A 21,868-nucleotide genomic window follows, 5' to 3' on the forward strand; every position below is an offset into this window, starting at 1 on the left:
GAGAGGTGTCTTGTGTAAAACCTGTGAGTTTAAAAAAACATAACTTTAAATATAAAAATAAAATATAGAATCTGATACACCCGCAATGCAGAGAACAGGTTTGTACTGGTATGTAGAAAGAAGCAATGGTCTGAGCACAGAAATGAGAACAAAAGGCTTCAGAGTTTTGATTGGATATATAAGATCTATGTGTAAGCCGCTTCACTCTCAGTGCAGAATGACATGGCTCCAAAATTTGCACCTGCCTACTGTAGGGCTGAATCTTATGCTGCACTTCTCATGCAGTCTTTGAAGTGAGAAAAGGAGGTGAAGTAATTCAATAACACACTTAATAATTATGCCTAGTCTTTATATAGCATTTTTTGTGTATAAATCTTCAAGCTATTTACAAAGCAAGTTAATACAATGATCATAGTATTATAGATGGAGGAACTGAGATGGAGCATGGGAATGTGACTTGCCAAAGGTCAGTTGTAGAGTCTAGAATGGCACTGGGTCTCCTGAATCTGTTCAGTGCTCAGAATGAAATAATTAATTTCATACTTCTTGAATGTGACATTTGGCTTCACCCACTTGTGGAAAACAAAAATGTTTGCTTGTTGGTTGCATTTGTGTGTATTTTTAGGAACTATCCATTTAGGAACTGTCATTTTGTTTTAATTTGAAGCTGCTGTTGGTGAAGAATTTTTTTTCCCTTGATGGGAATCTCTTGATGGCTGTTTGGTGCTTTGGTTGCTTTTTTATTTCTATGATATACAGGGACAGTTATCCAATGTTCTAATATGATGCTAATGTTTTCATTTCCAAGAAGAAGTTCATAAATCAGAAATAACGTGCACCGCAGTTATTTGTGCATTTTTATCATTCTCCTAAGAGTTTTCATTTTCCTATAGGGTTTAATAAGACCATATATTATATTTGTTCATAATACCTGAAAAAGCATTAAAATGTAAATGAGAGCAACTGGGTGCAGTACAGTAAAACTGATTGCAAACAGTTAATAAACCACATCTGTGCCATTTCTGCAAAAAGATCAAATTAATTTCCAGTAAATGCATACAGCCTGGTTCTGTTGATTGACAGAATAAATGCAGAACCTCAGGGATAATATATACACATTAGAAATTTCTTCAGGATTTCACTACATCTATTTAAAAAAAAAAAAAAAAAAAAAAAAAAGAACCTTGACATTATGTAACATGGAACATTCCCCCTCCAAGCCTTTGCTTAAGGATAAGGAACGAAAAGCTTTGTGTGGGTTTAAAAACAAAGAATCTGTATCTGTAAGGCAATATTCTGGGTTTTTTTTACAGCATCAAAACAGAGATGACTGTGGATGCTACACAGCAGTACCTTCAAGGTGCAGCAGCACAGCTTTGAATCTGACAAGCTGAAGCTTTGAATTGGATTCTGCTGACAACTTTGGTCCTGCAGCCATTCCTCTTAAAGTGGTAAGCTGAAAAACAATGTTCTATTTAAAAATGTGTGTGTAAAATGTATTGCTGTTGAGAAGAGAACACTGCTGAAATGTTAAGAGACTCCCAAATGGACTAGCAAAAATTGGTCGGCTAATAGAGGGTATTTTTAACTATAGGTCAAGCATAAATATCTTGGAAATTTCAGGGATGGTTTAAAGTGGTCTCTTGAGATAATCAGCTTCCTGCTAGGGTTGATCCTTAGTGCAGGCTTCACTGTATACATTATTTATCACCAGTGTTTCTGTGTTTCAAAGAATACTGAAAATTGAGCTTATTTTGTTGCTACGTGAAGTGATGGAATGGCAAGTCAAGTCTCATTCAGACTCTTGCATTTTCTTAAGCTCCTATGTTTTGTAATATGACCAAATGGGAGAAGTATGAAAGCTATTTAGGAATATTGACAACACTGAAATAAAATGTATTACCAAGTCCTACAACACTAATGAGCCTGAGTAAAACAATTATGGGATATTAAAAAAAATAACTTGTTGGTTGGAATCATTGGGCACACTTCAATCACATCAGCAACTTTTTGTAAAAGTGCCAGAAAGTTCCCTTTTTAAAATTTCAATTGAGATTTTGCTGTAATTCTTGAATTGAAGAATCTTAAAAAAATATCATGAAACTAATGTTGAAACCATTAGACTCGGCATGTCTCAAAATGCTGTGTGTTCTAGCTAACTCTGAGATCTAGCAATTTTATATAAATGACCCCAAAGCACCATGTTCCATTGGTCTTTACAGTCTATGACTTCATTTGTTTTGGGATGACTACGTTCTGGGATTTTTCTTTCAGTAATTTGCTCTTTAGATAAAAGAAAACTAACCTTATAAGACAGTTCTTCTGGAATAGCGGAAGCATGTTGAATGCACTGGTGGGGCAAAAGTTACTTTCAGCCTCCCTTCCCCCTGCCCTTCCCACTTTTTTTGCCTTCAAATCCCTGAGCCAGTCTGCAAAATCTCTCTATGCCTGTTCAATGTTGCATCAACTCCCAAGAGTCCTTAAAATAGCCATCCTGAAAGCCAAGCTTAATGGTGTGTAGCCAGTATGTCATTTCCCATGGTACATGTTTGGAGTGGTGGGTTAGGAGTGATGGTGCTGGGAAGAATGCTAACTTTAGTTCTGGAAATGACTGGTTGAATATTAACGGTGCCATTGTATTAGGTAGTTCATAACCAGGGATCCTGGTTTTCTCTGATTTAAAAAAAAAAAAATTGCAAATTCTCTGATTTTAAAAAAACTCAATTCATGTTTTTCCACGATTAAAATGAAACATCACTATATATATATATATATATATATATATATATATATAATGAGAGAGAGAGATCAGTTGAACACAATGTTTTATTGACATATTTACAATTTTAAAGCAATTTGGAAGCCTACCAGTTGTTATAAGCAGACAAGGTTCTTTGAAGGTAAATGTGAAATCTTTTATTAGATGAATTAAATAGTCGGAAAAAATTGTTTTTTGCTAACTTTCAGGCACAAACACCCTTCTTCAGGTATAGGGGGAGTTTGCTTGTGTTTTTGTGTTCTCCTGAATGGAACAGAAGCCAATATGCAAAATGCAGATTTCTGAAAATGTAGATGTGTGGCAGTGAGGATCAGAGGCCATGGAAGATAAGGGTGAGACAAGTGGTGATGGGGTGGGAAGGAGAGAATGTTGACCTCGTGCTAGAATGTAACTGGTAAAATGTAGAGAGATTACCTGGGGTTATCAGATGGCAGGCAGGTTATAATGTGCCATAAATCCAATGTCTATATTTAGTCCATGGTTTTTTGTATCCAGTAGATTTTATGAAGTGAAGTTCATAGGTTTGTCTACAAAAGGTGCTTTGTAATTTCCATTTGAGGATTAGAATTGAGAGATTGGAGAGAGAGAGTGATCATCTTATGAAAAATGTGCCCCCACAGGTAATTGGGTATTTTTGTCTTTGATAGATTTTCGGTGTGCATTCATTCTGGTAAGCAGTTCTTGCTTAGTTTTTCCTACATATTTTCCATCAGAGCACTTAGTGCACTGGATGAGGTTGTATTACATTTCTGGAGGTGCAGGTGTAAGATCCAGGAATGGTCATGGTTCTGTTGTGGGGTGTAGTTATGGTGGGAGTGATGGAGACATGTTGGCAGGCTTTACATTTCTTCTCCTGGCATGGTCTGGATCCATTCGGTATGCTTTGGGCCATAAGAAGTTTGCTTCTGGTGATGAGGTTGGTGAGCTTTGGTGTTTATTTAAAAGTTAGGATGGATGGTTTGAGAAAGAAATCTCTTTAAGAATTGGGTCGTTTTTTAGTATGGGTTGCAATTGTTTGAGGATTTTTTGTATAGGTTCCAGGGAGGGATGGTATGTCATAACTAATGGTGCACAATTTGTACACCCTCAATCATTATAATAAATAAAGAAATACATATATATTTTGGGTTTTTATTTTGTTTCTTTTATAATGGAAAATCAGAGCTCTCCCTACCCCCTCTGCCCAGGATGCAGATCCAACTGCAGCTGGCCCCCTTGCTGCTTTTGTGACACTGAGCAGCCCTGATATGTTGGTGCCATACCCCTGCCCATACTGTTGCGCCTCGTTCCCAAGCCACAGACCCCACCAGGCCTGCTGATGCCCCTCACTCTGAACCCACTTCCCTCCGCCCCCTAGGACACCAGTGTATGGGGAAGGAGAGGTGTGGCCATAGGTGACATGTGGAGGATGGGGCACAGGTGATGGCATAGTGGGGAAGGACAAGTGCCCCCTGAGATTTCTGCGCTCAGTGGGGTGCGGAGCACGGAGCTGCAACCAAGCTGGCCCAGCTCCAGGCAGGAGCTGCCTCTGCAGCCCAGCAGGCAGAATCCAGTGTGGGAGGGAGCACTGTGCTGCCATGGCCGGCAAGGTGAGGCACAGTGACAGTGTAGAGTTGTGCCCCCCACTGCTGCTGGGCAGAGAAGGGGTACCTCATCTTGGCAGCCATGGTGGTGTGGCACTCCCTTCTACATATATTTTATAGCACTTATTGAAAAATGCATGGGACTTGCGAGTACCTGTCAGTTTGCTGGAGACAGCATGAAGAAGCAGGGAGAGGGAGGTTGAAAATCTCAGCATCATCAACAGATGCATGCACTACATGCAAGCAATCCTCCTCCATCCCTCTTTGCCTTAGAGTGCTAGCCAGGGGTCAGGGTCTGGCAATGCTCCTGCCACTTGAAGTAAGCCAGGAAAAGTCTGGCTACTTCCCCCTCCTCCTCCAGGCACACCCCAGCTGGGGACTGTGCAGGCTAGGGTTGGGGTCTAAGCCCCTCCCTAATTGGAGCATCCTGCCAGGGCCTGGCCTCCTCCTCTCAGCTCAGCGCTGTGGAAGAGACGAAGGGCAGCTCTAGCATCCCCCACTGAGCCACTGCAGGCATGTGCCTGCATTTTGATTCAAAAGTGAATGTCTATTCATTTGCAAATTGGTTCAAGCTCTGCAGGTGAGACTAACCTGAAAAGATTGAATCAATTCAGGCTCAGGCTTTTTGAATGTCTGTCCCTAGCCAGGGGGTTCTGGATAAAGAGTTCTTAAGTATGTGAAATAAGGAGTGATCTGTATGACTCTTCACTGACCTGCCATCCTGGCTCTTTCTTCCTTTCCTACATGCATAGTTCTTGAATGAATGTTCTGTTATTCATCAGGAACCTGAGTGGAAGACACAGAAGGAAGCCCCTAGGGAGTTTTAGTACAAAGCTGAATGAATTCCTAGGTAGATTCCTGCATTTGCAACCCTGTACATCTCTCCCAAATTACAGAAAGTGTCTGTAATTCACACTTGCCTAAAACTTGACTGAAAAGAATTTAGAGAAGGAATACCAAAAAATTATGCACTAAATAGAAAAGGGAACTTGGCTAGAATATAATTTTACATTTCAGATCTCATTAGTATTGAAAGACATGATATAGCTAGAAATCACTTCTCTAAATTAAATTGCAAATTAGGCTGCTAATAAAATTTTGCATGGTAGTATGATAAGAACTAAAATATAATATTACAAAAGCAGCGGTAGGTTGAAGATCTATTATTTACATTTGAATTTTAGCTTTCAGTAAAAGGATTTAAAAGTCAAAATAATAGTTTTGTAGTGAATATACGCTAACTTTATTCAAGGGATACGTAAATAACCTTTTGGAAATTAAATCTTCTTGAACTATGCAGAGCTCTGTAATCATTACACCCTAGGCTATTTTTAATTAAGACTTATCAGCATTTTTCAACCAGATTAAAAAATGTAAAGCTCTGAGGCATGTGAATGAACAATACAGGGTAAATTTGCTGCACCAGTGTTCCTCCCCTTCTTCAAACCCTGGAAGCCATCAAGTCAGAAAATAGTATTTAACTACATTTATTTTAGCTGGTCCTCTTGTTATTTAAAATTGGGAGTGTTTTGGGCTCTAATTATCTGTTGTTTCCAAGTGAAGTAGTCCATATTTCTACATAATTTGAGCACAAACTTATCATTATTCTCCTGCTTAGCTTCTAGTGTGTGTCTCTGGAAGCTGACCAAAATCAGAGGTGGGAGCAAGGGGGTATTTACTTCCAAGAGGGCTGAGGGAGAAAATTGCTCAGTTGTTAAGCATCAAGCGACACGCCCCTGCATTCCTTATAGAACCAAGACTTCACTGAAGTTAGTGGTCACCTTGCCAAATATGGACAATCAGCCTCACATTTCATGCAGTTAGTCTTTCTTGAGCTACCTGTTTATATTCCAGCAGGAATGATTTAGTCCTTCATCTTCTCAAGGTAGAAAAATAAGTGCTATGCAATGTACTGCATTATTTTAGGGTTTTGGTGAAGGGAAGACGGAAAAGAAAGGGAATCTTTTCAATGTGACTTGCACTGAATATCTCATGACTACCACTTGGCTCTCTTCACCATAGTAACCGAATGCCTCCATGACCAGACATTTCTTCCCTCAAACCGAACTGTCTTTCAGCATTCTACAACCACGTGGCTGCTGCTGTCTATCACAGAAGCAATGGTATAGTCTTTTTGGTTGTTCAGTATCTCAAAATCCTTCAGGATGAAGGGCATTATAAAAACATCAAATATTATGGGAACTGACTAACATGAGCAGAATTTTTTTAAATCTTAGGGGAAAGACATTCAGTGCAGAAGTTAAGGCTTCCTCCAGTTACATGAGCACTGACATGTGTTGTAAGCACTTGAGGTTGAAGTCAGCAACCAAGTTGACCTACACACGGAGTGGATCCTGTCCTACTCAGCTATTAGCCAAAAGCCTGACTGTATCTGCTAATATCTCTAGTTACATGTTGACTAATAATAAATAATATATTTTTCCTTCATTTTATTCTGGTGCAAAATAAAAACACACTGAACTAAAATCAATTGTAGTCCAGAAATCCATTTCAAGATAGCATGTGATGTACACAAAGACACACAGTTAACTTTATCTTGACTCTGCTATTTGGGCGGGGAGTGTGTGTGTGTGGGGGGGGGGAAGTATTTGGACAGTTTCACAATAATAAATAAAGCTATTATAACTGAAATCAGTTTGGGGAACTGTGGTCCAGAAACAACACATCAGAATATAGATTCAGACATAGGTTTTATTCCTGGCTATTATATTGATTAGCTGTGTGACCTTGGGTAAAGTACTTCACCTTTCAGTAGACACGTTTTGTTTTAGGTTTTTTTTCTTTCTCATGGCATTGATAACACTTGGTTCTATATGGACTTTTGCCTTCACATCTTCAAATATTATACAATGCAAGGTACCATTACCCCCATTTAGTGAACTGAAAAACTCAAGCAGAAGCCTAAAATATTAAAAAATAAATAAATACAAAAATAAATAAAAAGAAGACAACAACTTCATGCTTTTTGAGTGTTTTTATTTTAATTGGTCTTTGTTCACATCAGGTCCCACTAAGGTCAATATGAATAAGGACTTTGTAACTGAGCTCTTAGAGTTTACTCTGGTGGGTTTGACTTTAATTAAATTATTTTGTATCTCAGTTTCCTTTTCTGCAAATGAAATGAAATAAATCATTTTCAATCAGGCTGATGCAATATAACTTGAATGACTGGTTCCTCCTGAGACTGGGGGCCACAATTTGTGACCGCCCACAGAAGCCAGTGGCGGCTGAGGCGAGTGGCAACTGGTGACCGCCCGCAGAAGTCAGCAGGAAGGCACATGCTCCCCTGTGCCTCCCCCCCCCACCATGTGTTGCCTATGCAATACAAGGCACAGTTGAGCCAAATAGCATATTAGGGACATCAGGTGGTGATCCTGATATGTGATGGTTTTGATTTCATGAGACACCATCCTGAAAAGACATGCAAATATTTTTAATGCCACTACAAATCTAACCTATCACTAAACATGTATTCACATATATGTGTAGATGACTAAATAGGCGTTTGATAAACATTCTTTTGAACACACATTGCTCCAGGCATAGCCATAATGTAAACATTTATATTTAAGATCATTATGCTCCATTTAATTCAGCTGAACATGCTAATTTTTCAAATTTTATTGAGGAAAACTGTAGTATGATTTTATTCTGTTTTATCATTTGTGAAGACAGATTAGGATTTAAGCAACTGTAAAACAAACTCTGATCTTTCAGGGATTCAGTTTGTCAAGCTATAAGTAGGGTTAGTTATATTTTATACAATGATGCTGTTTTTTACCAGTCTTCATAAGCACACATGCACCCCCTTAGATTGGCAGTCCACCCCCTGCAAAAATCTCTTGTGGCGGTGCCTGCAGGTGGTCACCACTCACCACCCACCCCTTCACCACTGGCATGGCTGGCGGTGTCTGCGGGCAGTCCCCAATCATCGCTGGCTGACGTTGCCACTGTCAGCAGCATCTGCGGGTGGTTGCTGACTGCCGGCCCATGCCTGCAGCCCCTCTCTCCCCCCTGCCACTGCCATGGCCACTTGCAGTAGCTCACTGCTGCCACGTCCACGCCACTGACAGCAGTGCCACTGCCAGCGGGAGCTTGCCATGGCCTCGCAGCCTCCGGGGTCACGCGACATTCAAGTATACATGCTTCGCATGTGCTGGCCAGAAAGTCAATATATAGGGCTGTGTGTACTCAGTTTTATCTCAGTTCAGTACTTACGTAGGCTTTGGGAGCAAGGGATGAAGGAAATACAGACACTTGGGCATGGTGCCTACACAGACACCCCATGAACATTTGTGCTGATTTTGAAGTTGTCCCCATAATAGTGTGTATTATTGTAAAGTGTTGCCACAGAATAAATAATAATGAAAATAACTAATGAATGACTGTTTTATTTTGGCCTTGGTTCAATGACTGCAGCTTGGTGTCTGCTGAGTAGACGTCTGTAGCGTTGTACTGTCTCCTAGATTGGACATCAGAGAGAACTTGGATTTCTGTGGAATAATGCATTTCTAACTTGTCTTAAGCAATAACATTGTAAAGAGCGAATAGTGGTACAAAGTGTGAAATGTTTTGGCATTCCCTGTTTTTTTTATTATGCATTATTTTAATGCAGTAAACTGAAATGGATTGGTTGACTCTGTGCTATAAAAAGGATATTGCCAGTTTGCCAGTACTGGAGTTTGGCTGGGGTCAAAAGGTCATGGACTGAAACTATAGTTGCAAAATATGGGTATCTTTCCAGGTCAGGGCGTTAAGTGTTCACTTTCTAATAACCCAAAAGGCTTCTGTAGAAGAAAACAAGGAGTATGTTTTCAGCATGGTGTATAGAAATCAGTGGCAGTGGTAATTAGTGCTGGAGAGCACGTTAATGTAGCAACTTGCAATTAACGCTGCTACTGCTCCCTGCTGCCAAATTTGTATCGTTATGGGGAGCCCCACAGGCTGGATTACACAGCTATGCAGGCTGGATCTGGCCCATGTGCTGTAGGTTGAGTGCCACTGGGTTATATTATTCAGATTTATATTTGTTCATTGGATTTCACATATTGGTATCAGAACTAAATCAGAACTTCCTAAACCTTAAATGTGGGAGGCTGCAGGTGAGAGAGTCCCTGTTTACTGTCCCTTTTAGCATTCACTGTCTGCCACTGTGTGACCCAAGCAAGATGGACTTATGGTCTGACCCAATAAATGGCTGTTCTTATGTTCTAATAGGTTTAGGTTGGGTGGGGCGTGACTGCCAGCTACAGAGTGGTGCAAACACTTGACGTCAGAGGGCTACAACTGTTATCCCTTAGCCTGACCATGGACAGAAATACTCCCGGAATGGGCCTTATCCTTTATTCATTGCCCCGCCTCCTCAAATGCTCCCTGGATCCACTCTGTGCCCCATTTTCGCACACATCACTCCCATGCTCTACCCCATCCTATCATGCCATTCCCCCTAATGCCCCAGTGTGCCATTCCCTACCTCTTACTGCCCCCATGAATACACTGCACACTTCTGCATATGGCTGTATCTCTAGTATGGTCTTGTATAAAATGGATTCAGTAATCATTTCCATTAAGTGGAATATGCTTGGTGTTTGTTGCTTCTCCGACTTTGGACAGTGACACTCCTTGGTAATAATACGACATTTTTCTTATTGTTTTTGTAGATCTATTTAACCTGTAGACTTTTAACATTTCAGGCTTTGATTGCATCAGATCTCTCAAACTAATGTTTGAGGGTCTGTCTTTTAGATCTGGTTAATTTCTCTCAGGGTGACCTGCTGGTATTTTAGTAGGTGGCACTGTTCTCTCTGAATATGAAAATTGCCAGTAGTACCCAAAGCCAGAATGAACAGGGTTTTTGCAGGGAATTGTGCAGGAGGCTGGAAGGTTCAGGAGTAGTAAGTTACTAGAAAAACTATGACTGTGATCCAAGATGCCTTTAAACTTATCGACAGCTGCTAGTCCAGTTCTTAGCTAATAGTAGCAGCCGACCTAGCACACTCGCTTTAGTGCAGTCATAGACTGAATGGCAATACCTCAACTGCCCTGCTCCATGGTGGACTCAATGGGCCCAGCACCATTGAGAGTGACAGATTGGTCTGATTCACAAAGTGCAGGTCCAGGACTGAGTTGCCTGAAAGTCTGGATATGTTTAGATGAAGCACATTTTCATTTTGGCCCATCTCCATTGTCTAAAAGTCTATTCTGCATATTTACAGAAAATTCCACCTGCTTACTCTTTGCAGTCTTTTAGATAGTGTCTGCTCAAGTAGGTTGTTTCTCCATCTCTGTTACTAGGGACTGTTTGTTGTCACTTCCAACTTGACTAGGGCGATCAAAGCATTTTTCAGCACCCCTACCTCTCTCAGACACTCATTGGGGAGGTGCTGCTGAAACCTGCTATACAACCACCTCTGGGGTGATTAACTGGAAGATTATCCTAGCTTGCCTAGACTCCAAAAAAAAAAAGTCATCCTGTACAGCCCTTATGAAACCAGTTTTTAATTTTAACGTTAAATGGATGGATTACTTCATGTCTCACACATGCTCAAAAACAGCATCTTGATGACATTCAAGCAACAGTATTTCACTGTGCTATATTTCATATCATTTCAAGAGACTTAGTGGAATTTTTCATTGGAAAGAGAAATGGATTCCTTTTACACTTCAGTTATACTATAAAATATTGTTATACTGTTGGGTTCTGCAAGAGGGTGCCCTGATTGGTGCAGACTCCGGTCCAAGTCTGTGAGAGACTAGAGATTATATTCAAAAGCTTTGTTTACCTTAGTTGCTTGCTTTTAATTGGAACAGCTGTGGTAAAGCTTATTAGTTTTCCTCATCCAATTTTGGAACAAAATTTACATTAGAAATGTGCATGGGGTTGGAAATGCTGATCCAAAATAGCCAGAAGGCACATGGATTGAAATCAGTAACAGCCACACTGGAATGCTGAATAGGGTCTTGTAGAGGGAGGTTCTGTCTGGCATCAGAGCTAGGCTCAGTGCAATTGAAAGCATTAGCACTCTAACTACAGGTCTAACTTTGTCAGGCAGCTCTAAGTCTGGGCTTCTTATTAGTGGAGATATGATGTATGGTAGTGGAGCAGAACCATAATTCCTATTCGTCCTTGACATGGGACCCAATTTTGGGGCAAAGAAGCAGCAACAGCAACTTGAAGTTTAGCAATAGTGCATATGCAGAGGGTTTTTTACTGGTGATATGTGACAGAATAAATGGTGCCAAAGGACTGTTTCAGGCTTGGAAATCTGGCCCTATGTCTTTTTTTGTGCATGGGATGGTCCTTTATATCGTTAGGCATGCATAAGATTAGCATCAAATTGTGTGCTATAGATGAACATGTGCAATGGTGAATAAGCTGATACCCATGGCTGTGTCAGGAAGAGGGTCTAACATATTGCAGCTTCCACATCTCATTGAAAGCTACATCCACTTCTCCATGGTCCCTTTCCACCCACTACCCCAACACAAACACGCTCTTCTGTGACTTCAGCATCATCCCAAGCATGTGTGCAGGAGAGCCCATTTTCACATAAATGAGGAAATGTCTTGACGAACTTGGCATGATTTTTGAATATGTAATAAGCCATGGGTGTTTCATGTAATTTTGTTCACAAAGTTCTAGAAATAAAACGGTCCCATTTGCTGGGGCTTGAGGTAAGTGCACTGTCACTTTGTTTATACTTGCTGTGTTTTAGAATTGTTCACATTAGACAAAAAGAAGAAGGTATAACTCTTTGTTTTATTAATTTTACATTGAAACTATTTGCTCCTGCATGAGGCAATGTAAACATTCTCATTGATTTCATTGGTAAAAAGAATCGGTCCTAATTCCTGCACTTGGATGGCTGTCTTCACTAAAGAATTAATGCCATCTAGTACAGAGGAAGTGTACAGAGTACAAGATTGGTGAGAAGCATTGAAACAGATCCTCAGTAGGTATCCAAGTCTCTCAGAATGGTTCTTTGGATTTTGTACCTTCTCCCAGTAGTGGCCTTGGCAGAATTCAGGTTCTCTCCTTATGCAGGTTTGATAGGACGGAACTGGAATAGTACTCTGAGACTAAGTACAGACTGTCAAAAAGCCTGAGGCTGAAATGATTCAGTCTTTGCAGGTTAGTCTAAGCTGCAGAGATTAAACTGAGAAACAACTGAATAGACATTCACTTTTGATTCAGGAAATGCAGCCACATACCTGCAGTAGCTCAGGCCAGAAGCTGGGGAGCTCAAGAGCATGGCTCTGTGGCATGTAGCCAGCATAGGCTGTGTTTGCTTCCTCTTGCTGCTGTCCCTGAGATCTCTGGGATTTGCAGTCCAGAATCACACCAGCAGGACTCTGCAAGGTTGCCCATAACTTCCTCTTCCTGGTTCCTGGTGCCTTTGGGATTTATAGTCCACAGTCACACCCAGCAGCAAGTTTTAAGCAAGGTAGGGCAGCTCTGTACTCAGGGGATGGGAAGTTTAACTCCCCTCCCAGGCCCCAGACCCCAGCTGGGATTTGCCCTGGGGGGGGGAGCAGTCCTTGCCTCCAATCCCCCTCCCTACCCCCAACTCTTCTCTGCTGGAGCAGACAGCACAGCACATCGCAGGGCTGAAAAGCATGCTGGGAGACTCTAGAAGGGGTCTGGGAAAGAAGTTCCATAAACCGGTTTGACCCAAATCAGTTAAATCTGATACTACATTCAGCTGGGTTTATTTTAAACCAGTTTTGGCCATTCTGAAACTGGTTTATGTATGCTGAGCTTCTGTTACAGGTTTAAACCAGTTTCTGATCACTTAAACCAGTTTATGTGTAACTTCTGTCCCTAGATCCAATCTCCTTAATTGGGAGAAGTCACTAATTTAGGGAGCACAATCTGGCCCCAATTTAAGACCCACATGTAAAAATAGATGCATCTTTATATAGGAGCTGGGATGCCATAAAAACAGTACTAGATACCATAACAAAGTCTGTATTGATATGGCTGGCAAAGGTAGAGCCTATCTGTAATTAAAATATCTTCAAGTTCTTAACAGAGCAGAGCATCTTATACTGTTACACTCCAGCAGCTCAAAATTCCATCTTTTCCTTGCAGACTGCAGTGCCCAAGTATGTGTTTAGATAATGCCAAAACTACAGGAATAATATCAAGTGTCACCAAACCACAGAATGGGAGGAGATTTATGATTTAAGACCTATGGGCTATAGCACAAGTGGTCCTCTGTCAGTCTTTCCCACAGTGAAAAGTAGAGTTTAAATACTTGGCCAATTTGGGCCTGCAGGCTTTGAGGTCCTGGCACAGTTCAATTACATGCTCAGTCACAAATGAAATGGATTTCAACTTTGCATAGTTACTTTTACCACCATTTCCCCCTTACGGTTGTGCATCCCACAGCTGAGTTCATCTCTCACATACAAGTCTGAGTCATACAAGTTTCATCTGAAGTTAGTAATAATGTATGTGGTTTCCCCTGCATTTCTTTTCTTCTCTGTGCAATCAGAGAAACAAATATATATTTCCTCCAATTGTGTTAGAGTGGAGAAAGGCTGATGATAACTGGAGCCCCTCAGAGATTCAAGTGACTTCTGTGAGAATTATACAACGTGATCCTACTGGCAACAGAACAGACTGCTACAAATAGGGTCCTTTCTGTGACCAGTCTGAGGACCGTGGTTATGCTGTCTGATCGCTGCTCTTTTAAAAGAACTGTAAAAATTACATTTTAAACTGTCTTTTTATGCAACATACTGGGTCTGTATACTGAGTTTTTTTCAAGGGAAGGAATGTGGCCCACTGATAAGGAAATAATATCGTGAGCCAGCTAGGACACTATTCCTGTTCACAGCCTTGGTGGCTGATTATTAATGAAAAGGTTCAGAAGACCAAACTGACCAACCTCAGTTAGCTTGTTGCTAATGATGATTTAAAAACATGTTCAAACAGCAGCACAGACTTACATTACCTATCCTTGAATCTGATGGGGTGATTATAAAGAAGGAGCAAGCCCAATGCAGCTGTCTAATATCTCAGTATTTATCTACTGCTCATTTCAAACAAATGAACTGTTAAAGTATTTCATGCAACATTGGAACCTTACATTTCTTCCATTTCCTCATCCTGTTTAAACAGAGGAATCTAAGAGTTTGGCCAAATCTGTCCAAATCTGATACTGTACATGCATACAAAACAATGGACTCGTCTGCAAGTATGGACACATCCTTAGATATTTTGCAAAGTACAATTAAGACTCTTTAACCTAAGTGTTCCAGAAGTATGAGAATGTTGTTCACAGCTTAGCATAAGAAAAGTCCATATATAGAATGAAATGTTAATGCACACGTACATATTAATCAAAATAAAGGATATGTAGCACAAGTGGACTGGCAGTCTTTGACAAGATCTTTCTGTATGGGCCCGAGTTTCCAAATCTACAAAGTGGAACCAAAAGATGCTCTTCAAATGAATTCTTTTCTGTTCATGTTCTCCTGCACAGTAATATAGTATTGTTCTTTAATGAATGTTCCTGGATCTCCAGTAAAGTGCATCTTTGCCACTGTTAACATCATTATTTGTCACCCACTTCTTTCAATATGTTAACTATTCATTGTTCCTTGTGTCCATTTAGACTGTAATCTCTGAAGCAATGCTAGCCCCTTAATCTGATTGGCATTTAACCTGATTAGCACCTCTGTTATAAAAAATAATAAATAGTACTTTTTCCCTTGATTACAATAGCTAGTGCATTATTGGTAGTATAGAGGTAGGGTGAATTTGCAGGGTAGACTAACCAACATAGATACATATATAGCACAAGTTTAACTGTAAAAGCACTCCAAGAGAAATTTTAGTTTAATTCACATAGCTGGAGTAAAATAAAACATGAAGCTGCTTGGTAATTATTACTGATTTGAAATATGTAGTGACGGTGCTTAGTATTAAATGTTTATTTAGTGTTTTGCAATGGAGAAGAAATATCATTCTAAGCAAACTCTAAAATGACCATTGAGTTCGTATAGGAAGATGTCTAATCTGTATTTTATTAGGGAAGAAAAATAAAGGAGATTGTGGTTGATGTAATTCCCAGTTTGAAACATGCAGGTATAATGTGCTAATACTGTTGCTTTTTATACACTTTGATTTCCTTGCCAGTGTCTCAGTGCAACAGCTAAATACAGTCTGCAGATGTCTTATCGTTCTTGGATCAGCTTTCATCATAAAGGAGCACTCAACACACAGATTATAATATATTATGGCCTATGAAAATGCCAGCACTGACACTATGACTGTAGTTCTGTCCCAAAGACGTTTGGGACAACGTCAGTAAAGCCAACAGTATTTGAAGTCAATAAGGTTGTACACATCCAAGAATTTGACCCCTTTGTGTCTAGTTACAATAGTCCAAGAGTTTTCAGCATGCCAGTGGAGTGTAACTTGCTTTTAGAAACACCATTCATCAGTTTCTTGTGTCGCACTGTCTGCCACAAGCATAACCTGGTCATTGAGGGTTGGGGACATGGTGCATGAGGGTGACAAGCCAGGAGTCTGTAAGCCGAGAGTCATGAACTGGGAGTCCAGAAGCTAAGGGCCGAGGTAGAGGATTCAGGCTGGGTAAGTGTTCAGGCAGGAGCTAGACAGAAAAAATGGGGTACCAACAATCATGGCACAGAACAGGAATCTGGAGCCCTGGGGCTACACAGAGGAGAACTTCTCTTATTGCAAGCCCATAGCAGTGCAGTAGCTACTGTATATATGCGGCAGTCACACCCAAGAACTGTAGCAGGAGTCAGCTGACCTATTTGAATTAAAAAGGCCATGGGCCTAGCAGGAGTCAACTGAAGGCACTCAGGCAGTCTGCAGCCAGTCCCATCCAAGTCATGAGAGCCAGCTGGGGCTTGTGTGAGAAGGGAATGGATTGATTCCTGACACTGTACATAATGACAGTCCAAGAAAGCACATTTCTCCCATGGTATGAGAGTTCATAATCAACCTGTAATAGTTTTAATTATCTTGTCCCTGTCATATAATAGATATATTATTTGTGGCATTATGCCAAGCAGCAGCTTTTATGATTATCACATATCTCAGCTATTTTTCAGTGTTGCATCATTTGCCATGAATGGTTTATCTGAATGAATAACTGAGCAGCTGTATTGATCCATCAAGAACATCCAGGACAAGATTATTAAGCAGTTAAGTCCTGCTAGGTCTTGTTTTCTTGGGGCATTATTATGAGCAGCAGGTGTTTTGGAGGTATAAAGCTATAGTGATGACTTTTTTTTTTTTTTACACCAAAATCTAAAATCCACATATTTGGATAAATATCATATGATTGGCAAATCCTGTTGATTGTGCTGAAGAACCTTCATTGTTTTCCACAACCAGCTATACACAAGCGTGATTAACTAGAAACCCTCCAGACTGGATCCTGCAGTCCTTCCTCAGTCCTGTTGTTATCACTGCAGAATTTTCCTGAATAAAGATTGCAGGGCTGGGACTTTAAACTTAAGAAAAAAGGAACTGAAGTCAAAGGGAGTTTTGTCATTGACTTCATTAGGAGTAGAATACAACGTTTTGCTAGCTGAATGATGGTGAAGCTGAATTCTTTATAATATGTAACAGAGCTATTAGTTACTTCTGCTGCCTTATGCAGATATGTATTCATGAATCTCCCTTTCTGCTTTCTGTCCTTCAAAACCTTTCTGGAGAAAAGAACTTGAATAGAGTTGGCTATACCCAGTTTTTGCAGTATATTCCCCTTTCTGACATGCAAAGCATTTGTTAACTTAAAAGTCTGACAGGTGATTTTAAAATCATTTTTCAAAGAGGTTGAAGTGAGGCAGTTGTAATGTGAATCTGAGTTAAAAGTCCATTATTCTAAAATACTCAAGGTTCAGACATCACCAGTTGCCCTAGACATAAAATGAACAATTTCTATCTTGAGATCTAGATATATCATTCATTATTAAAGCTAATAATTGCTTTAATTATTCAAAGCATTCCCATGGATTGATTTGTCTGTGGCTTTGAGATTTGAATTGAGCTGTATTTTAAAATCATTTAGAGAAAAGTAATATAAAATTCCTCTCTTCATATTCTATTTAGTCTTGAAAACATTATTTTTCCCCTGACAAGAGTGTAGTAGTATCTTTTCTTAGCTTGCTAATAACAAATCATATTCTAAGACATAAAATAAGATAGAATTAACATGAATGATTATGAAGAACATAACAATTCATGTTAATAGAAATATAGATTTTTCACATTTTACATTGAAGTATTGCATACTATTAAAAAATAGTTAATGAAAGATTGTATGACATTAAATTAGCTTTCACATTTACCACTTCCAAAAAATAACATTAAAATAACTTGACAGCCATAATAAATTTAGCATGGGGAAAAATAGGATTTTTTAGATGCACGATTTTTCTTCACTTGCATATCCCAGGGTGCATCTACATGCGACGTTAGCTACCTAATTAGCTCCACAGTAAACATCTCAGCATCTACATGTGGGGCCCTATTAGGCCATAGTAAACTAATAATCTCCATTGTAGGATAGTATTTGTAAGTACTATCCTACTCTGGAGTTCTTTAGTGTGCAGCAATGCATGTGTAGATGCTGATGGGGTATCTGGGCATGAGGGTGCATCAGTGTGGGGGCTGCCTGCTAGCTATCTCCATACTGGAGCACCCTCATGCCCCAGCCAGCCTTTCCACAGCATGTTGAGCTGGGTCGGAGTAGCTCTATGCTGGCAAGCTGGCCCCCCCTCCCCCGCCCCTCCAGCCAGGGCCGTTCCACTCTAACTCAATATGCTGTGGTCCCGAGTGCATGTCCATATGGCATGCCCAAGAACACTAAAATCAAGTTTATTACTGCACCTTTATTGCATGTGTACATGTGCCCCCTGTCACCTATTCTATTACCAGACACCAGAACGCAATAATTTGTTTTCTTTTAAGTAAAATACACTGCTTTTGTCCTATATCTAAATGCTGTAATGTTAATAAGTATAAAAAATATTAGGAATTGAGGTGAATAGAAATAATAATGACTGTTTTGTTTAATTTATTTATTTTATTGAGTATCCTACAAGAGCAGTATTTGCAGACTAAGAAATGGTAACCTGGTCTAGAAAGCTGATCTGGTGGGTGTGGGACTCCTCTGCCTATGTGGAACATCACTGACTTTCCTAATGATTTTGTTCAGACATAAATTATCCACCATAGAAATCAAACTGCAGATTTATAGCCCAGAGCATAAATATATCAGTCCATTAAAGGTATTTTACTTTCCCACAGAAAAAATTCTGGGCTCCCTCCTACAATACTCACACAAGCAATGCCATTGACTTAAGTTAATTGCCTGACATATGGGCTAGGGACAGACATACCAAAAGCTGGAGCCTGAACTGATTAAACCTTTCCAGGTTAGTCTAAGCATGGTTTGCCCGGCTAGGCTCCAGCTGCCGCTGCTCTGTGCTGGGGCCAGTGGCTGAATGAGCTCCCTCTGGCCAGGAGGGAGCTGGCCCCAGCACAGAGCAGCGGCGGCTGGAGCCTGGCTTGGCAAACCGTGCTCCAGTGCCAGCACCTGAATAAGCCCCTTCCTGCCAGGAGGAGGCTTGCCCCGAGCACAGAATGGCGGGGCCTGCGCCCAGCCCCACCCAGCAGCTGGAGCAGCCACTGGTGAGTAGCTTTGATGGGTCATGGCTTCTTGGAGTGCGAGCCTCTTCCCACTGGGGCCTACACTGTGAAGTGCTGCAGGGGGCTTGCAGAGCTCTGGCCCTCTTGGGACCCAGGCGTTGCCGCGTGCAGCTGGCTGCAGCTTTGCCAGCCCTGCAAGGCAGCCCCTCACCAGGAAGGGGCTCACGCTCTACTGCAGTATGACAGGAGCTGCTGCCCTCAATAAGGGCCCTGCCACCTCCCACTGCAATGGAGGTACAGCTGGGCAGGAATGGGGTTATTCCTCCTCCCTCCAGTCTCTGGCAAAGTGGACAGCCAGGGGCCTATTCTGGGCAGTGAATGAGGGGGGAATGCCGGGCAGACCCGGCTCTGGTCCCTGCTGATGGCGCAGGGAGAGGGGAATTAACTCCCTCTCTGGCCAAACCTCCACCCCTGCCTGCTCCTACTCGGGCTAGGGAGCTGAGGGGCAGGGCCAGCTTGGTTGGGCTGGAGCAGAGATCCCTGCCCAGCCCAGAGAGCATGCAGGGATGCTGGGGGTCTCTGATTCAACTCAAAGCAGCAAAGGGTCTGGGACAGATAGTGCATAAACCGGTTTGAGTCAAATAAGTTAAGTCCGATATTGCATTCAACCAGGTTTATCTCAAACCAGTTTCAGTAATTTTGAAACTGGTTTATGTGCACTGAACATCTGTTCTGTTCCAAGTTTAAACCAGTTTCTGATCACTTAAACTGGTTTATGTGTAATGTCTGTCCCTGGCCATGAAGCTCTTCCCTTTAATTGCAAATAAACCAAAGCATTGCTTAGAACGGTACTTGCTTGTGCTGCTATGGATGTGTTGTATACATAGATAATTTTATTGTTTGGCATTTCTCATAGGCTTCACAATAACTACAGTTATTTTATAGCTTTAGTAACAGGCTTGAAGAAGAAAGCAGCATAGTTCAATTCCCATAAACTTAGGTGACTAGGTAAAAGCTAGAAAACAAAATCATCTTGGAGACTCATGATCTGTTTTTATTAGAAATTATTACTTGTAAAAAGTGTGTTTGTTTTAAGAGGTGTTGTGGCGCTTGTATGGTGGGCATTCTGGGAGATATTGAATGAAGAACATGACAGAATTAAATATCATGAAAATGGGATGTATCATATAAATAAGACAAGCAGAACAGTTTGTTTAAACCAGAGATTGGCAACCCCCAGCACATGTACCAATTAGTGGCACACGGAAACATTTTCCCTGGCACACCAGGAGGCGTGTGAGTTGCTGCTCTGGGCTCTCCAGAGTAACCACAGCTGCCAGCACCGTGGCAGGCACCAGAGGCAGAGTCAGGAGAACACAGGCAGGAATGCTTCTTGTGTCCTTCTGACTTCCCTTGCCCCCCACCCCCAGGCAGACTGCCACCGTATCCCACCTGGGTGGGGGCAGCAGCAGAGCACCAGGACCAGGCGCTCAGGGCATGGTTTGGGCTACGCGGGGAGAAGCAGGCATGGGGGAGGCACTGCAGGCAGGCAAGCAGGGGCTAGGTGAGAAGCAGGGGCTGCCTCAGGGCTTCGCAGGCTTGGGTCACAGCTGGTGGGTGGATTGGCGGGGGCGCCCAGCAACACCTGAGGTGGGGCCCAACTCAGCTCGCGCACTTTGTAAGGAATGGGATGCAGCCACCCTACCCACAAGGGGACACAGTCTAGCCGGGGCAGGACACTGAGTTCAGGAAGTTTCCGGCTCAGTCTTGCATGCCAGGCACGGTGCAAGCAGAGCGGAGCCACGTCCTCTGCAAGGCCCCAACTGTGGGAGCCCCCCCAGACCCCGGAAACAGCCACCACAGCTGCCCTGGCCTGCCCAGTCCCTGGTCTTGCCCACCTGCAGCTCCCCTCCAGGGCCAGGGTAGGGGCAGGCACTGTGCAGGGCCATTGCACTGCAGGCTACCAGCCAACTTGGCCCTGAGTGCTGCCTCCAGAAGCTGTTCCCAGGGCCCTGGGGCTCCTGTAGCCAGGCCCTTGCACTGGGGGTTGCTCAGTCTTGCTCAGGCTGTGCCCAGCATGCAGGGAGGTCAGGCCTGGAGCTGGGAGCCCCCTCAGTGCAGCATCCTGCCCTGGCCAGATGGCATCCCCTCACAGGCAGGGCAGCTGCACCCCGTCCCCATGGAGCTGTGCTGGCTGAGCTGGACCCCACCTCGTGTCACTGGTCGCCCCACCCACTTGCCATGGCCCAAATCTGCAGAGACCTGGGGCAGCCCCTTGCTTCCCACCGGCCCCTGCTCTCCTCTGGTTGCTGCCTTCCCATGGGCCTGGCTGAGCTTGCCTGCCCACAGCGCCTCCCCCTGCACCTGCTTTTCCCCATGCTGCCTCTGCCTAGGTGGGATGGGGCATCCACCTCTGCTAGCCCCAGCTGTGCCCTTCCCTCTCAGCCATGGGCCCAGTCTCCGCCCACTCTGGGACCTTTGGGAAGGCCTGAGCGCCTTGGCCTTGGTGGCTGCTGTTGGGGTGTCACTGCCTTCCTCTGCCAGACACTGCCCTGGACCAGTGGGCCTGAGCTGCAGCCGGTAGTGGGGGGAGATGTTCGCTGTGAGGAACAACCCCTCTTTCTTCTTTTCCTTTCTCTCTCTCCTCTTTTTCTCTTTCTCCTTTTCTTTTTTCTTTTTCTTTCTATTTTTTCTATTTTTTATCTTTTCTTTTTCTGTTTTTTCTCTCCTTTTGTCTACTTTTTTTTCTTTCTCCTCTCCTCTGTTGTCTCTTCTTTCTTTCTCTCTTCTTTTCTTTCTTTTTTCATTCTCTCCTCTTCTTTTTAATTTCCCTCCCCCCTCTCT

General features: G+C 42.3%; 1 protein-coding gene across 1 annotated transcript in view; it reads left to right on the forward strand.

Moving 5' to 3' along the window:
- The window catches only part of NAV3 (neuron navigator 3), an 878,534-nt gene that overhangs the window by 93,455 nt on the left and 763,211 nt on the right, over positions 1 to 21,868 (forward strand). The window contains exon 2 of the mRNA XM_059726114.1: positions 1,314 to 1,451. The gene's annotated coding sequence lies outside the window, so the exon portion shown is untranslated. The remainder of the gene's footprint in view (positions 1 to 1,313; positions 1,452 to 21,868) is intronic.

Source organism: Alligator mississippiensis, chromosome 4 (assembly GCF_030867095.1).
Source record: "Alligator mississippiensis isolate rAllMis1 chromosome 4, rAllMis1, whole genome shotgun sequence".
NCBI classification, from domain to species: domain Eukaryota; kingdom Metazoa; phylum Chordata; order Crocodylia; family Alligatoridae; genus Alligator; species Alligator mississippiensis.